The sequence below is a fragment of the Humulus lupulus genome, chromosome 7, assembly GCF_963169125.1.
Source record: "Humulus lupulus chromosome 7, drHumLupu1.1, whole genome shotgun sequence".
Lineage (NCBI taxonomy): Eukaryota > Viridiplantae > Streptophyta > Magnoliopsida > Rosales > Cannabaceae > Humulus > Humulus lupulus.
The window spans coordinates 180,401,422-180,420,054 of NC_084799.1; positions in this window are offsets into that span (position 1 = coordinate 180,401,422).

Consider the following 18,633-nt stretch of genomic DNA (forward strand, 5'->3'; position numbering starts at 1 on the left):
AATTATATAGGTACCTACAAATAATATAAATGATTGACAAGTATGTTGAAATAAAGAGATCTCTATAATTTATGTTAGTGGGAGAATATTATCATATTATGAATTATTGTCAGCAATACTAAATGTTTGCATATGCAATAAACTAATATGAGATAGCAAGGATCATGATATTTAATTTGTCGAGAAATTATCGACGTGCATATAATTTTGGTCAAAATCATATGATGCAATCCAGGTAGTATAAAATTTACTCACATAAAGTGAAGTAAAACTTGTAGGGAGTATAAATAAATATTTGTACAAGAAAAGGTAATTTAAATGATAAACATGTATATTTGTACACAAAATAAATTGTTGTACAAAATTTGCATAGACATGAGATTGGTTAAAATAAGGCATATACATATTGTTGTGAGAAAATATAATCAAAATTTGATTATAGCCTGGAATAAATGCTTTGAAAGAATTGATATGCGTCACATACACATTGCAACGAAAGGTATTTATTTGGAGCTCCTAGTAATATGAGAACTTGAAATATGCCTTACCTAAAGAAATTCCAGAAGAATTTAACATCTCTTAAGATATATATATATATATATATTCAAAGTCGTGCATTATATAACAAAGATCTTTGTATGGATTACAAACATGTAGGTGAATAATTATTTGAAATTATAAGTAAGATTTTCTATGCAATATGAATTTGTAATTTATACATTAATGCTCCTGAAGAGCTTCTGATTGTTTTATAAAATATAAGTGTGATATCTTATTTTATCTTGTAGATTGAGAATTATTAAATAAATTTTTTTTTTATAAATTTAATTATGAGTAAAGAAGTCCCAAAGAACTTCATATGCATAAAGAATCATAGTGTGTACAATCACTAGATGTAGTAATTAAAGAACATGTAACGAGAAAACAACAAATATATGGTCCCGAAGTACCATCTCTATTGCAAATGAATTTTGATATTATCGAAGATATTCATTCATGTATTCATATTTAAATTTCAAATTTTGGGGTGAACATAGTCATATATAATGAATATCCACAAATATGATGCATATTTATAACATTATTGATATGATATGATAATGAACAATGCTATATATACATGAATGATCTAATATGTTGGATAAATATTCATGTTCAATTCCACACACATGCTCTAGAAGTGTTATAGTAAATATGTGGCATAGATAATTTATAGTGATATTTAAAAGTGGTGATTTATAATTACAATAAAAATAATATGAGATATCTGATCACCAAAGTTACCATGGATATTTGCATGAAGGGGAGATATATACGTGTTGTACTCTTTTTCCCTTAGTTTAGGTTTTGTCCCGCTAGGTTTTCTTGGCCACAGGGAGCATTACCCTTCCAAACCCTTTATTAGGTTATTGGTAGTTATCTTGATTTGTTCCAATGATTTTGATCGCTAGAGTCCTTACTTGTCCATGATGTTTATGTATGGTATGCTTGTAAGGTTGATTTGCTAAGCAATATCGCTTACCAAGTTGTTTCATGTTGTAGGTAAGTGCAAGGACAAAATGGAGCAGTGAGAGCCGGAGTCTACTTTGTTAAAGTGTACATATGGCCTGACCGTGGGGAGTTGAAGACTTTTGAAATTGTTTTGATAAAATTCAAACCCTTAAGGCTCACTCTAGATGTGATTTTGTTAAGACTGGCTGTATTTCCTTCAAGTAAGCGCATACTTCCAAAAGTTTTTTTTATAAGGATTTTTAAGGAAACTTTCTTTCTAATTTGTTAAAAAGACTTTATTTGGGTATTTTATTTTTCTGCAATTTGTAGGATGCTACAATACCTCCAATATTTAAAGTTCCTATAGATACTTGAAGGATATTTCGACACTATTTGGATATCCTGTGTAAAAGATAATCTCACTATAACTGGTTAGGAGTTCACCATTGGTGGGGGCGATTTCTTGGGGATCTAAAAAACAAACATGTATATGTTACTCAATCATGGAGTCCGAGTTTGTAGCTCTAGCAACAACTGACAAAGAGGTCGAGTAGCTTATAGATCTCATGATGGAGATACCTTTTTAACTGCGGTTGATGTATCGATGATCTCAATGCATTATGATAATCAAGTCGCATTGATTAGAGCTTACAATAAAATATGCAATGGGAAGTCTAGACATATAATTCTAAGACATGACTACGTGAGAGAGTTGATAGATAAGGGAGTCATATCAATATCGTATGTCAAAGCATGTGAGAACTTAGTGAATTCATATACCAAACCTCTAAGGAGAGATTTGGTTAGTTCTACAAATTGAGGGATGAGACTAAAAGTCCTTGACAAATAGATTCCCCAATGATGGAAACCTAACTCAAAGCTCATATACATCAAGTGTAGAGTTCAAAGGGTAAGAACAAGTTGTTGATAAGAGAATACTTTACAACATTAACAAATTAGAGTCCCATATAAAATAAGCTAATGTTGGTTGCTCCGGACATAAGGATTAAGCCATAGACTTTTAATGAAACTCAGTTGAAGAGCAACAAGCATCTCTAAGGGTAGGAAAGATGCTATAAGAATTTCACCTATATGAACCTAGAGGTGGAGTTGCATTTCAAGATAGTAGGAGTTTTCTCTCCGAATGGTTCGTGAATATATATGCACAAGGTCATAATAGTTATGAGCACACAAAGTGGGAACACATGAGTAATTAGGTAGATATATGTGATATAGTACCGATTTTATCACTAAGAATGTTTTGTTCAATCTTTTAAGAATCCTATGCATTTCGGTAAAGCTTTGCAATATTTTCACTAAGATAAAGTTCAAATTGAAATGTACTTTATTTTATGTACTAATATCGTTTGTGTTAGAGAAGGGGTATGTATTTAACCAAGTGGGGATTGTTAGGATTGGTTAAATACATAGTGAAATTGGTCAAGCACAAAGAGGTGCAAAAATCATAACGATTTGACAAAAGTCAACATTAGCGGGTTGACTTTTCCTGTAGGCATTTAAAAATTTATATTTTTGGAGTATATATGTAACGTTCCAAAACTCCAAATAAGATTAAGGGCTTGGATTAGCATGTCGGAAGGGCACGCGGAGCAAATATGTGGATTATATTAATATATAATCGAGTATGCATGATTATGTGTATTAAATGTGCTTAAAGACCCACTTTTGTTAAAAATGGGCATTTTCATAATTTTGACCAATTGATGGTATATTTGTATTTTACATGCTATGTGATTGTGACCACATAATTATGTGGATATATTTGTGATATTCGGCAGGAGTGGATCATCTTGAGAAATTTTAGCAGAGAGTCACAACATGGATAAATACTCGACTCGGTGTGAGCCAAGGGTATTTTGGTAATTTGTTATATTTTAAGGAATTATTGATAAATGAAATTAATTTGGAAAAATATTTGGGTTTAGTGGATTAAATAGGATATTAGTGGTGAAATTTGAGGTTTAGTGGGAATTTAGGCGAATGACCAAAATGCCCCTGAGATTGATTAAGATGTTTATTGGAGGTAGGGGAAAAATGATCATTTTCACCAGTAGATAAGAAAATAGGCTAAGTACAGGTCACTTTGCACAAACTCATGTATCTCTCTCTCTCTATCTCTCTCTCTCTCTCTCTCTCTCTCTCTCTCTCTCTCTCTCTATTTTTGGTTTTCTCTCAAAAGTGGAACTTTGGATGGGAGATGAGACATGGTGAAGCTTTTGTGTGTGTGCGGGGGGGGGGGGGGATCTTTCAAGAACTAAGCAACAACTAAGGAGATTAGGAGCTATGGGAATCATTACCAGTTGATGAATTCAAGTTTGCAGCAAGGATTTGAGGTTAGATTGTGTTTTTCTTTAGTTTTTGGTTTTTGAGGAATTCTTTTGGAAATTGGAACTTTGAGGTGTTTTGGCATGTGTTTGGGATATTTTTATGGTGTTTGTGGGTTGTGTGACTGAATTGTGGTCAGGGTTAGGCTTGTAACTAGTTAGAAAGATGTTTTGAGATTGATTTTGGTTGGTTCGAAATTCTGAAAATCGCATTTCTGGGTTTTTTAGAGGTGGCGCTGCGACTCCTGGGATGAGCCCCACGACGTGTATGAGTTTCCTTGAGGGCAGGGTTTTCCCTTTTAGAGGGCGTCGCGACACTAATTCAGGATTTAATTAAGGGGTGAGCTCTCAGACTGTTGAGGCGTCGCGACCCTTTAGCAAGGGAGTTGTCGCACTAATGTGGGTTTTTTAGGAGGGCTTCTTGGTTTAATTTGGAGTCGTGGCCCTTAGTGGGGGCGCTGCGACGCTAATGCCATTTTAAGGCACAAATTTTAGATTTTGGGAATAAGGCTCGGGGCTTAGGGGATTTGATTTCATAACCCACTTGGGGGCTCAGGGGATGATTCCATTACTGGTTGAATGGCATGGGAGGTCCCAATAGCTAAGGTTTAGTTTTGAAACCCGTGATTGAGACTTAGTCCCTAACAATCATACCATTTATGTTGTGACAAGGAGTTCTGCGAAGCTCAAGAAAGAGGATCACACTCGAGGTTGCTTTGTCGTTAGCACATCACTTGAGGTAAGAAAATTGGCACATGCACCGAGTGTAGGACTTGAGTCCTGATTATCAAACACGGGAATGACTGTGCTATGAATTTGTTTAAAGTTAAATGTTTGCTCTATATAAGCATCAATTGTTATAATTGTTTATAATGATTGGTTGTTGTTGTGATTGATCGGCCAGGAGGCCGTTATCGACACTACAATGTCAGTCGTAACGGCAAGGCCATTACAGGGGTGCGGTATGCATCTGCGAGGCATAAGTCGTTATACTTGTTGGAAAATCAACGTGAGTCTCATTATGATTTATAAAGCAAGTATTTTATATAAATGCTTATTTGAATATATGTCTTACTTGATTGAGTTTTCTTGCTGAGCCTTGGCTCGCGAGTGCTTTGTGGTGCAGGTAAAAGCTAAGGAGAACTGGACCAACCATGAGTTTGAGAGCTTTGGAGCGGCGCGTACATATTCGGCCAGCTCGGCCGCCACGATCGAGTTATTTTGAGGGACTTAGGATACAATTTTGATTTGGCTGCTTAGGTCAGCTACTTATGTAACCATCTTTTAGTTAAAAACTCATTTTTGGGATCTCATGTAAATGTCCAAGTTTTAATAAAAGTTTATATGTTTAACCAAAAATTTAAATACATAAATCTTTGATTAGCTTTAATTACACTTTTGAGTCCAAATGACTCGCTTAACGAGTTAAGCACCATCTTAAACACACAGTGTAATGGTCCTGGATTAGTAGTGCGTTACAACTTGGTATCAAAGTTGCCAAGGCTTATGGTTCTTGAAGATTGACCAAATATGTATGCTTGCTTCTAAAGACAAGCTTGACTCACGGTTTGGTGGCTAATGGATTGAATACCTGTTTAGTTGTTTAATTGAACTATATGCCTTATCTACATGCTAGAATAGAGAGCATGATATATAGTGTTAGAGTAGGGCCTATTGATTGATACACGAATGTTATAGACATGTGTTTTAGTATTATTGTTATATGTACATGCTGTGATCTTTGGTTTTGACTGTTGGTGTAACCACCTAGTAAAAAACAACTAACATAATTGCATAAACATACATCGTTTGTGGAAAACATCTTGCTTTTGTTAACTAAAAGACCCAAAAATCCATATAAAAAAACTTTTCAAAACTTACTTAGTTTAGAAGCATGTGCATGCTTAAAATAAGATTACAGTATTTGGAACCTTAAAACAACTTCAACATAACGACATAAAGCTTTTAAACAAAATAAAAATTGACAAAAGCGTAGAGACTTCCACAGTTGGGCCACATGTACATTCTGCATGACAGAATACAACGCTCACTGATCCGTCTTGGCTTTTAGCTTACCTACAACATGAAACAACTAGGTAAGCGAAACACTTAGTAAGAACAACTTAACATACATAGCATAAAGAAGACAAACAGGGAAACTCTAACAGTAATCATACATATATTCAATCATAAGTAGGGTTCCAGAGAATCTGAACCCTAACATACAACTTCATGAACACGTGAACGTCCTGACAAACTTATGGTCATGCCCAATAACCAGAGTCGTAACATAATTAGACCTACAAGAAGAAAATCCCAGAGCAAGTGTACATATGCATATAATCTTAACTCATAACCTACCTATCATGCTTAACATACATATCATACATTTCATACTTATTTTTTTATCATACCTAACATGCATATCATACTTAACTTACTTAGCACAAACATGGGTGTATTCGTAAAATACACCGGTTACTAAAACTCCTATGAGAATTCATCATACTCTCATAATCTTAATGGCTTGATTCCAGAATCATCTTACATATGTGTCGCAGAGTTTAACAGGACTCTTATGTCACAGATTTAAACCGGACATCTTACTTATATGTCACAGAATTTAACCGGACTCTTATGTCACGAGTTTTAAGTCAGACATCTTACTTATATCGGTGACCAACCAAGCTTATTTACAAAGTCACCGGAGGCGTTCGATGCTTGCTTACTTACTTACTTACTTATTGGGAGCTACCCAGTTCTTACTTACTTATCGGGAGATACCCTATTCTTACTTGATACCGATAGATGGCTGGGTGTCATAGCTTACCTTACTTATGAGTAGGTGAACCCCCTTAGGACAACGGTCTTAAGTAACCTTCTAGAACTAGTTTCTAACAGTACACTTAAGTCTTAATATTTAAAAACTTGTCATATCATGTTGTAGTCAAACATTCATAGATGGTATTACCTGGATTCCTTAGCGTTTATTTGCGGGAGCCTTCCCGCTTAGGTGACAATGTAGTGAACCCATATAATTACTTGGATTAATTATGGCAATTATCTTAGAAAGTTTTTTTAATAGTTTGTGCATTGAAAAATATAACACTTAACTATTGTTAAGTCATACCATAATTCTAACATGCATTTTAACATTTAAAAAAATATACTCTCTAAATGTAAGGAAAAGTGGTTTCCAAAACCACTTCCGAAATCTAGTCCATAACTATCTTAGTCCTCAAGGTAAAAGTCTTGAGTGTTCGGAGTCCTTATTGAGTCCGCGGAGTCCTGCTTCTAATGGTAGCGCGGACTAATTACAACGTTCTTGTAAGTGTTGTAAAAGCAATCATTAATAAATCTATCTAAGAAATATCCCTTTTATTCTCTTATTAGAAAAATATCGCTTGATGATTCTTTCTAGGAAAATAGTTACAACTTCCATTATATAAATTTTTTTCTTGGAGAGAATTTATTTTAATAAAAGTTGTGCTTACTTAGTTCGTTAAATTACTAATAACACCAATTTTAGTGTTATTTTACAAAAGTGGGCAATTGGACCCCTTTACTTAATTTAAAGAAAATCTTAATATTATTAATTTAGAAAAACATTCTTTAACCACATTAAGAATAAAGTAATAATCTACTTGTAACAAAATTGTGAAAAATATTTTATAACCAATTATTGTAGCAAACCCTACTGTTTTCTAAGTGTTGAAAACTGTCCATTTTATGAGAAAGTCCTAACTTTGGAACGCCGTCAATTCTAAACCACTTACTGTTTTTTTATGAGACTATATGGGTTTAAACTTTGATATAACAAAAATATTTACACAAAATTTCAGCTCAAACAGAGCTCTCCTTCAAGGTAAAACTCATTCTCAAATCTATAAGCTATCCACATTTTACAGAAATTCCACTTTTAATCTTCCAACTTTGGAAACTTATATCTCCCAAACTATAGTGAATTTATTAAAAAAAAATTGATAGGCTTAATATTCAATATACCAAAAAAATTCAGTTAAAATTTTGTAATGCCCCGACCATTTCTAAGACCTCGGACCATTAAAAACTTCTAACATAGCTACTAATTTGGAATAAATACATAAGAAATAACATAACTTTATTTAAAACCCAAAATAGTATACGAAATAAAAAATAATGTATGGGATCCCATTGTTATAAAACATAAAACATAACTTTAAATTAATTGTTTAAATACTAAGTGCGAAAATACAAAAAAAAACATAATTCAAAAGACTTAAAAAAAATAACGTTATCCTCGATCATTCAGCAATCCATTTAATCCATTCATCCTCAACACACATGCCAAGCTGCCACGAATCCTTCCCGCCTTCCATGCTCATTTTCCTGCATCATTCTAAAAAGAAAGGAATAAGCCTATTGACCAACAAGGAAAATCTACTAACACATAAATCATAAACATATACTATATAACATATGACTATAAAAACGTATATCATATAGGACTACAATATTAATGGACATTAACTCATTAACATGGTATGTGATAAAACTATCTAGGTCCTCTGTCTACTAATCGAGGTAGGTTAGATCACAACTATAGTATATGATAACCCATCTAGGTCCTCTGTCTACTAATCGAGGTAGGGTAAATCATAACTCTAAACCATGAAAATGATAAAAATTCTTGGGGTTTGCTATCTAAGCAACTATAAGCCCCAAGCGACTACAAAACATATTTATACATATATATATATATCATAGCATAAAATATATCATAACATAAACATATAAACACATATAATCTAACCTATTTTCCTTACCAAAAATCGGGATATGGAGACAAGAACGGGATTGGAACACTCCTAAAACCAACAGTAAGAATCGTGAGTTTCTAAGGAAATAGAGATGAAAAAGATAACTAAACCATCCAAGTAGAAACTTACCGAAAACCTTAATGTTCAAGGAACTTATACACCTAACCAAGAATCATAAATAAGAGTTAGGATCTGAAAGAAAACAAATGGAATAAAAGAACTATGAAGAACTGAACTTAAGGATAGGAATACCTTGAATGATCTTATGACTTGATCTATACCTCGATACTGAAATAACTCTATATCTCACTGTAACGCCCTGGATAACCAAGACCGTTACACTGTGTGTTTAAAAATAGTACAAGACTTGCTAATCAAGTCATTTAAAAGTGTGAATTCAATGTCATCAACAGATTAGGAATAAAAGATTTTGGTCACAAACAAGCTATTTTCATTAAAATGGTAGTTTGCTACATGGAAACTCAAAACAGGGTTCGGATGTCTTAGTTACAACAAATTCCAAGAGTTACAAATAATTCAAGCCACTCTAATGGCAAAATATATATTTTAGGTTTCCGTCCCTGTACAATTCCTCGACCGTGGCGGCCGAGCAGCTGACAATGTACACCTCGCCCCCAGAGCTCTCCAACTCATGGCTGATTTAGCTTACCCTTGCCTTTTCCTGCACCACGTAGCACCCGTGAGCCGAGGCCCAGCAAGAAAGCATGATAACATAGCAAGATCAACATCATTTATCAAATATTTCACAATGCACAACCAGGAATTCAGCAGTTCATAACATTTATCCAGTCAGTGACATCACACAATAGATTAACAGTTTGTCATCCAAATAGCCAACAAATCATGTTCATAACACAATATTCACGATCATAATCAACAGTTCATCACATCATCAAATAATATTCAGGGTCAGCGCCCTTAGTCGCACCCTCTATTTAATACACTGTCTTCGGCTCTCTTGGGCCGCCCCCAGTGTAATACTCACTGACTCCGGCCAGCTTAACCGAGCTCAGTGATAGATAAGCTGCCTCAGCTACCAGTGGCCGAGCCGCGCCCTGTGCGCAAATATTGATTCCGACACTCTTAGGTCGGTTATCGCATGTCCCATGGCATAATAATACCATCTCATGATATGATATACAAGTGTAGGGAGCTCTTAGTCCCATCCTGTCCACATGGTTAAACACATTCACATAACAATGCATACAAACATAGGGAACACTTAGTCCCAACCTAGCCACATAATCAGGTGCAGCTTTCTTACCTTTGGCTTTCAGACGAGCTAGTTATAAGCGATGTTCCTTGAGCGCAATCCGATCCCCGAGCCCTAGCTTAGCACCTAGTCATAACCAAGATAAAGGTTACCATTAACAATCTTAAATGAGCTTCTAAACCAAGTTCTAGTCCTCGGAACATTGAACTTCACCAAATATGGTAAAAGACTCAACCCCGAGCACCCTAGGTTAAATTCCCAAGCCTAAAATCTCAAAATCCCAAAATCCCTTAAGCGCCCAACTCAAAACCAATTAATAATAACAACATTAGAATGATTTAGACAACACAACCCAACCAAAAATGCAGCCTAAGACTCACCAAAATCCCAATTCCAACTTCTGAAATTTCAAACCCACAAACTCAAAACCAGCCATGAAAACTCTCAAATTCAACCATCAAACTTCAAATTAATCCTTACCTCAGCTGTAGAATCGTTCTAGCATCCAACCAGCTTCAAGCCCTTCAACTCCTCAGGTTCATATCCCTTTATTCCATCCAAAACTCAAACTTAAAAACTATCTCATTAAAACCCAGAAATTCACATCAGAAAACCTTACTACTTACCTCAATTGACTGGCTTAATTCTGCTAGTTCTTCAAGCTTCACCAAAGTCCCTAGCCTTAAGCTCCATCCTGAGCTTGCTCTAGAATTCCAGCTCCAAAACCCACAAGGAATGGTGAAGAGATGACCCAGCCGAATGAGAGAGAGTGAGATAACTCTAAGTGTTCTGTTTTTCTTTCTTTCCTTCTTCTTTTCTTTTCCTTAAGTTTCTAGGTTTATCTACAACCTCCACTAACATCAAAAAGCATAATATAGCCTAACCTTAAGTAAGCCAAATGACCACCTTGCCCTCCCAATAATAACTAAACCTTTAAACATTCTAAGGGCATTTTAGTCATTGCTCCCGATTCCCACTAATTCCTCAAGTGTCTTAAATATTTACCACTTAATTCCCGTCATCTAGTTAGTCACCAATTATATTTCTCAATACCAAATCATCTCCAATATATTCTCCAAATTCCCAGATACATCCCCAGGCTCACACCGAGCCGGGTATAAATCCCCGCTGTGACTTTCCCGCTAAACCGCTTGTTAGGATCGCCTCAAGCCACAAGCTGCAGACATACCCACATAATAATATGGTCTCAACATTAACCTACCAGTATACACATAAGTATGCAATTACGCTCTCAGTGAGCCAAATTACCAAAATACCCTCTCAACAGAGTATATAACCCCATGCATGCCTTTATCATCATATAATAATATGACCCACATAATCATGCATATAATCATATAATAGCACAATAAATCAATCATGGCCCTCCCGGCCTCCTAATCAAGGTCCTAAACCTTATTAGGGAATTTGGGTCGTTACACTCACTTCCCAAGTGTTTAGAAAAGCTTAGATTGGAAAAGATTTTATCTCAAAACTCAAGTGTTTCTCTCTATAATAATCTTAGCAGCTTGGAGGCTCTGAACAATTGCTTGAAGAATGAAGAAAATGATTGAGTACTAGGTCCTATTTATAGAGTTCAAGGAGTGAAACTAACCCTTTTTAGAATGAATATAAAATGAAAAAGATTTGAATTTTTGTTCAGCAGATTCCCAGAACTCAGTCAAAATCGTTCAAGAGCAGATCCAAGTGGTTAAGGCTGTTTTTAAATTTAAAATCCCAAACTTTCAAAATAAATGCACCAGGGGCAATATATCGCCTACCCTGGGCAATATATCTCCTAGACCTTTTTCCCGAGCCCCGTTCATTCGTTCTGTATCTCCCCTACTTAAAAGAATTTCGTCCCCGAAATCTACTTACCCAACAACTCTGGATACTGTGTTCACATGTCTTCCTCCAACTCCCACGTTGCCTCCCATTCTGAAATATTACTCCATAGGACCTTGACTATCATAATACTCTTAGACCGCAATTCCTTCATCCCTCTATCTAGGATACTAACTGGTCGTTCCTCGTAACTCAAGTCTTTCTGGAGTGTTATCGTATCGTACTTGAGGATGTGAGATGGGTCTGACACATATCTACGCAGCATCGAGATGTGAAATACCTTGTGGCTACCTCGTCGTCCCAATATAACGGTGATCGACACCTCCTTCCATAAAGTAACTCATAGGGTGCCATCCCGATCATTGACTGGTAGTTATTGTTGTAGGAGAACTCTATAATATTTCCCGCAATTGGAGAATGAGGGACCGAGGAAAGGCGACAATTCGGTTCTGGCCTGAGCAATAACTTTGACATAAACAGGGGCTAAGGCTAGTCCCTTCGTGGTGATAGGCCAAATTTCTAGCGTTGACTCTTCTTGTATAGTATGAATTTATTTTGCCGCTAGGCATGCAATTGTTTATTTAGTAAGGTTATTGATAAAATAAGTAGACCTTGTGATATGTAAGTTGTGAAAGTTGGGATGTTGTCGCCTACTGGGAACTCTAGAAGGTGGAATTAGGCTATTACCTGTAGAGGTAGACAATAGGGAGTTGACATTAACAACAATTCATAAACTTCTATTAGAATACACAACAACACAATAGTATAACAACACAACAGCATAATAGCACGATAATACAATAGCACAGTAATACAATAGCGGCCCTCGCCGATCGGGGTGCGCTATCAGGCACCAAGTCTGCGATCTTTACCGATCAGGTGCATACAACACCCTTAGAGGGTTTCGCCCTAGCGGCCTACATTCAGCATGCTTAACGTCAATCCAAGCTCTTTGTCATTCCCGGCTCTTGCCACTTCCAGCTCTTGCCGCTTCCGGCAAGACCTCTTGCCGTTTATGGCTCTTACTGCTTCCGACTCTTGTCGATTAGTCACAATCACATATATGACATAACAGCTATAAACAATACATACAACACTATACACCACATAGCTCTACAAGCACAAACAGTTCTCTTACCTTGTGTTCCGAGTTGACAACCCAAAGCGATCACGAGCACAATTCCTAATCCTGAGCCTAAGCAATAAAACATAGTCACAACACCATAATAAATAGACACCCATCAATTCCTAACCAATTAAGAACTTCAGAATAAAATACTAGCCTTCGAGACCTCGAATTCTACTAAACTGGGTAGTAGAATCCTTCTCGAGCCTTAACATTTGGGTTCCCGAGCTTAAAACCCCAATTCGGTCATTTTCCCTAATTTGAGTTACGACCCGCTGCAAGTCAGAGAGCTCGGCTCTCTTATTTGGGGGACATAAGCCGCGGCATGCCTCAGCATGCGTCGCGGCGCCTAGGCAAAAACAAAGGCTCCCTAGCCTTTTTGTTCATACGGGTCGCGACGCCTGAAGAACAAGGTCGTGGCTCGAGCTTGCGAGCCCATAATTCCCCTGCATTTTCAGAATCCCAAACCTCCTAAAATTCAATCTAGACATATTCTAAAGCCATAATCAAGTCCCTCGTTAACTCTACTACACTTTAGACAGTTCTAGCACCTTAGAAAGCAAATTACATCCCCCAATTCAAACCAAATTCAACTTAAGCCTAGAACTTAGCTAAGCCTTATTCTTACCAGAATTTACCAAAAGAAACATGGAAGTAATCTTACCTCTGTGATGATTTCAAACTGAACTGATTCTCCAACACTTTTAGTTTGTTTCCGCCAAGTTCCCAGCCAATTTCTCAAGGAGTTCCCAAAAGCTTCAAGCACACCATTGAGAGGGAGAAAGAGAGAGAAGGAGATAGGCTGAGGGTTTCTATTTTGTTTTTCCTTAGTTCTAGTACCATGTTCAGCTGAAGTCTATCCTCAACTACATAATATCCAAAGTACCCTTAAGTCTATCCTTAATCTCTTAATGCCACTAAGGGCAATCCCGTCATTTGCCATATCCCGCTAATTCCTTGAGTGTTCCTATAATTCCTCGATATACTCAAATGATCGCTAAATTTCTCCCTATTACCCGGTAATCCCGAACACACACTATGTATCCATAATACCCCTAGGCTCCCCCCCCCCCCCCGGGTACTCAACCCCATTGTGACTATTTTGTTATTCTGCTCCCTAGGACCTTCTCAGATTGCACATCACAAATATATTACCACAATCTTGTGGTTTCAAGCAGAGCATACATATAATTCACATTTATGCCCTCAATGAGCCAAAATTACAATTATGCCCTTATTAATCAAAATGGGCCCACATGCATATTTAATTCACCTAAACATGCATTTCTAATCACATAATCATTTAATTCACATAATAGCATAATTAAATCAATTATTGCCCTCATGGCACGCTAATCAAGGCACTAGGCCTTATTAGCAAATTTGGGACGTTACATGGAATATCTGCTTTATTGAAATGACAGAAAAGCTACACAAATCCAAATATAGAAATTTGGAGTTCCGAGATTGGAGAATTTGTGTTTCTCTGAGTATCGCAGATTAAAGAGATCAAATAAGTTGGCAAGAAAGGGAAATTGAACCTTAGGTTTGTTAGACTTTTGAGATTCTAGAAAGGAATTAGGCAAGTGGCCTACAAAATAATATTTCCCCAACATTGGTGGGGGTTCATAGGGTGTTTCAGATATCGATGCTGGGAAAGATGTGTCGAGTACTACACCTGTTTGGGTTAAGTGACCCTATAATTACAGTAAGACTTATCATGGGAAGAGAAGCCAGCAGAGGTTCTGGACAAAAGGGATAAAGTCTTAAGGAATAAGACTGTCAGCTTAGTAAAAATGTTATAATGAAACAACAAGGTAAAGAACACGACTCTAAAGTTAGAGTTAGATATGTGGGACCGGTATCCCAAGAGGTTCAAGTAAACTTCGATGACGAAATTTCTATAAGAAGGGGATAGTTGTAACGACCCAAAACTCCTAATAAGATTAAGGGCTTGGATTAGCGTGACGAGACATCACATGGAGCAAATATGTGGATTATATTTATATATGATCGAGTATGCATGATTATGTGTATTAAATGTGCTTAAAGACCCGCTTTTGTTAAAAATGGGCATTTTTGTAATTTTTACCCGTTGAGGATATATTTGTATTTTATGTGCTATGTGTTTGTGACCACATGGGTATGTAGATATATTTTTGATATGCGACAGGAGTGGATCCTCTTGAGTAATTTTAGCGGAAAGTCACAATGAGGATAAATACTCGGCTCGGTGTGAGCCAAGGGATATTTTGGTAATTGGGTATATTTGGAGGAATTCTTGGTAAATGAAATTAATTTGGCGAAGTATTTGGGTTTAGTGGATTAAATTGGAGATTAGTAGTGAAATTTGAGGTTTAGTGGGAATTTAGGCGAATGAGAAAAATGCCCCTAAGATTGATTAAGATGTTTATTGGAGGTAGGGGAAAATTGGTCTTTTTGACCATTAGATAAGGAAATAGGATAAGTGTTGGTCACTTTGCACACACTCACGTATATATCTCTCTCCCTTCTCTATTTTTGGTTTTCTCTCAAAAGTGGAACTTTGGATGGGAGATGAGAAGTCATGAAGCTTTGGGGGAAAATCTTTGAGGAACTAAGCAACAACTAAGGAGATTATGAGCTACGGGAATCATTACCAGTTGAGGAATTCGAGTTTGTAGCAAGGAATTGAAGTTAGTTTGTGTTTTTTCTATAGTTTTTGGTTTTTGAGGAATTCTTTGGGAAATTGTGACTTTGAGGTGTTTTGGCATGTATTGGTGCTATTTTTATGTTGTTTGTGGGTTGTGTGACTGGATTGTGGTCAGGATTAGGCTTGGAACTAGTTAGAATGTTGTTTTGAGATTGATTTGGGTTGGCTCAAAATTATAAAAAATCGCATTTCTGAGTTTTTTTCGCGGTAGTGTCACGACTCCAAAGATGAGCGTCGTGTCGCGTGTGAGTTTTCTTGAGGGCAAGGTTTTCCCTTTTGGAGGGCGTCGTGACACTAATGAAGGATTTAATTAAAGGGTGAGCTCTCAGACAGTTGAGGCGTCATGGCGCTAATGTGGGTTTTTTAGTAGGGCTTCTTGGATTTATTTGGAGTTGTGGCCCTTAGTGGGAGCGTCGCGGCGCTAATGCCATTTTAAGGCACAAATTTCAAGTTTTGAGAATAAGGCTCGAGTCTTAGGGAATTTGATTTGAGAACCCACTTGGGGGCTTGGAGGACGATTCCATTACTCGGTTGAATGGAATGGGAGGTCCCTAGAGTTAGGGTTTAGTTTTGAAATCCGTGATTGAGACTTAGTCCCTAACAAGCATACCATTTATGTTGTGACTAAGAGTTCCACGAGGCTCGGAAAAGAGGATTGTTGACGCTGTTTTTCATCAACTTAACTATGTAGAGTAATTAAACAATTAGATAAGAAGAAAAGAAAGAGATTTTTACGTGGTTCTGCCGTTAAAATCTGCCTACGTCCACAAGTCACTTTTATTAAAATATGTGTTAAAGCTTCAAGAAAAAACAATTTTTATAGAGTCTGTGTTAGTACAAAATTGTACGTGAGTACAAATGACCAAATTCAAGCTATTTATAGACATGGTTACAAGAATATCTTCCCACAAGTTTAGGGAAGTTACAACATATATTCAAATCTAAATTCAAATGAATATTTGAATAATAGTCATCTATTTAAAATCGCCAACAATCGGAGTTCTCACTCTCCTGATCTTGATTCGGCAGCAATTAAAAAAAAATCCATCTGAGGTTGAAACTACCATTAAAATGTATTAATTAAATAAATATCCCATAAAATAGGGGTTCAATACACAGTTTTAACAAATCCCAAAGAAATAGGGATTTCTAGACAGCTTCTCCGTGTACATATTTAACGCGTCTTCGAGCTTGATCACTACTTTAATGCGCCTTCGAGATCACACGCAGCTTCGAGCTCATCATTCCCCTTATCGCCACCTCCTTGCTTGATTAGCCTATCGAACTCATCTCTTGGAGGAGATTGTTGCTCACGCTCAAGTGCTGATGACATAGCAATGGAACGTTGTGGCAATTTGTACAAGTATAATGCTAACACTTGTTAATCCTAAGCTTACTTTACGAGCCTACATTTTGAGGCTACTTATTTATTCTCGAAATTTGGCTGTAACGTTTATCCCCTTCAAAAGTATTGGTGTGAATCCTATGAGAAGGAAACTTTGAACTTCATTTTCGGGAAACGTGCCCACCTACCACACCCAAATATGGACACGTGTCAATATGGGATTAGATATTGAGAGTACTCGAGTACTCTTTCTCTGCACACATCCTTTCCAATTCCACCTTTTTGCTGCCAATCTCTGATATTAAATACAGTCCATTAGTTCTCATTTAATTACCTTTTGATGATTTAGATTCATACAAACTTCACCCCATTAACCCTATATAAACCATCTTTCCTTCCTCGATCACTACTTTCATTTCATTTCTCTTAAAAACTTCCATGCTCTCTGAGAAGAAAAGAAATCTCAAGAATTTCCAGTCGATCCCTTTTCAAAAATGAGTTTCTAAGGATCTCTCTGTATACTACCAGTCGACTCTTCGATTCTCTCATCAACTTCCAACGTGTAAGTTTTCTGATCTTTTCTTAATGGGGTTTAAAGAAAAAATCCTTCTTTTTTTTCGACTAGTTCTTGATTGCGTTCTGGAATTTAAAAAGGTTACGTGAGGGTATCCTATAGAGCAAGAAATAAAGGTTTAGAAATAGGGTTTATATGCACACTTTCCAATGACAATCCCTATTTGGGTAACTGCCCACTTTCCCTTGAAAATCAGGATTTTTTATAATTAACTTCCTACTTTGCGCGTGGGGACACTCTCGGTGCCTCGAACTTGTATTAGCTCGGTAAGGTCATCCGAGATGCCTTGCTTACATCGAGTCTTCAGTCTCGAATTCTTGAGTTTTTTGAATTTTTATTCACCTTCTTTAATCCCTTTGTCTCGAGCTTTCGAGCTCAAGTCTTCAAAAAATTTCTTATCTCCATTCTTTCCAAGTAATGGGTCCTTACCTTTTTCTTTCTTGTTAAATGTCGTAGTCTTCAGAGAATCAGTGGGGGCCCGAGCTTGTAACCCCTTACCACCCACCTTCTCCTCAAGTTCAATCTCCATTCACTCAAAATCAGCGGTTGATCTGGGAGCACGAGGAGTGTCTCAAACGTGAAGACATCCGAGCACACTTTCGACGTCAGATCACCTAGGTCGAAGAAAGAAAGCGAAGGAGATTGCAGTTTTTCGTATATCCAGATCCTGATCCTGAGATCCATCTAATTCACTTAGATCCTCAATATAAAGTTACAGTAGCTTATCCCCAAGTCACCTCTCCTTTGAGTTCATGGAAAGCTCATCGAGCAAGAACCCCTCATCTATCTTCTATTCCTACCCTTCAGGGCAAGTTTTTCGAGGCTTAATTGTATAATAGTACCATTCGCACCACAGGGAAAGTATCAAACATTCTCTCTTTTCACGATCTTAAGTTGACCGGGAGCTCATCTGTCGAGCTTCTAAATCTGACGAGAGAAGCTGTTATCCTCCGGGTGAAGACGACCTGCAAAGAAAGGTTAAGTTCGCGACCTTGAGTCGCGAACACATGCGAGCTGGGGCTCTTATGCCTTATAAATATTACTTTAAAAAGTTCACCAACTATGTCGGTATAGCCCATTTCCAGCTCCAAACCAACTCATACAGAGTTTTAGCGGCACTAAAGTTGTTATATCATGAGATGAAGTGAGAAGGTCCTTCTCCCTATGAGATCCTATACCTTT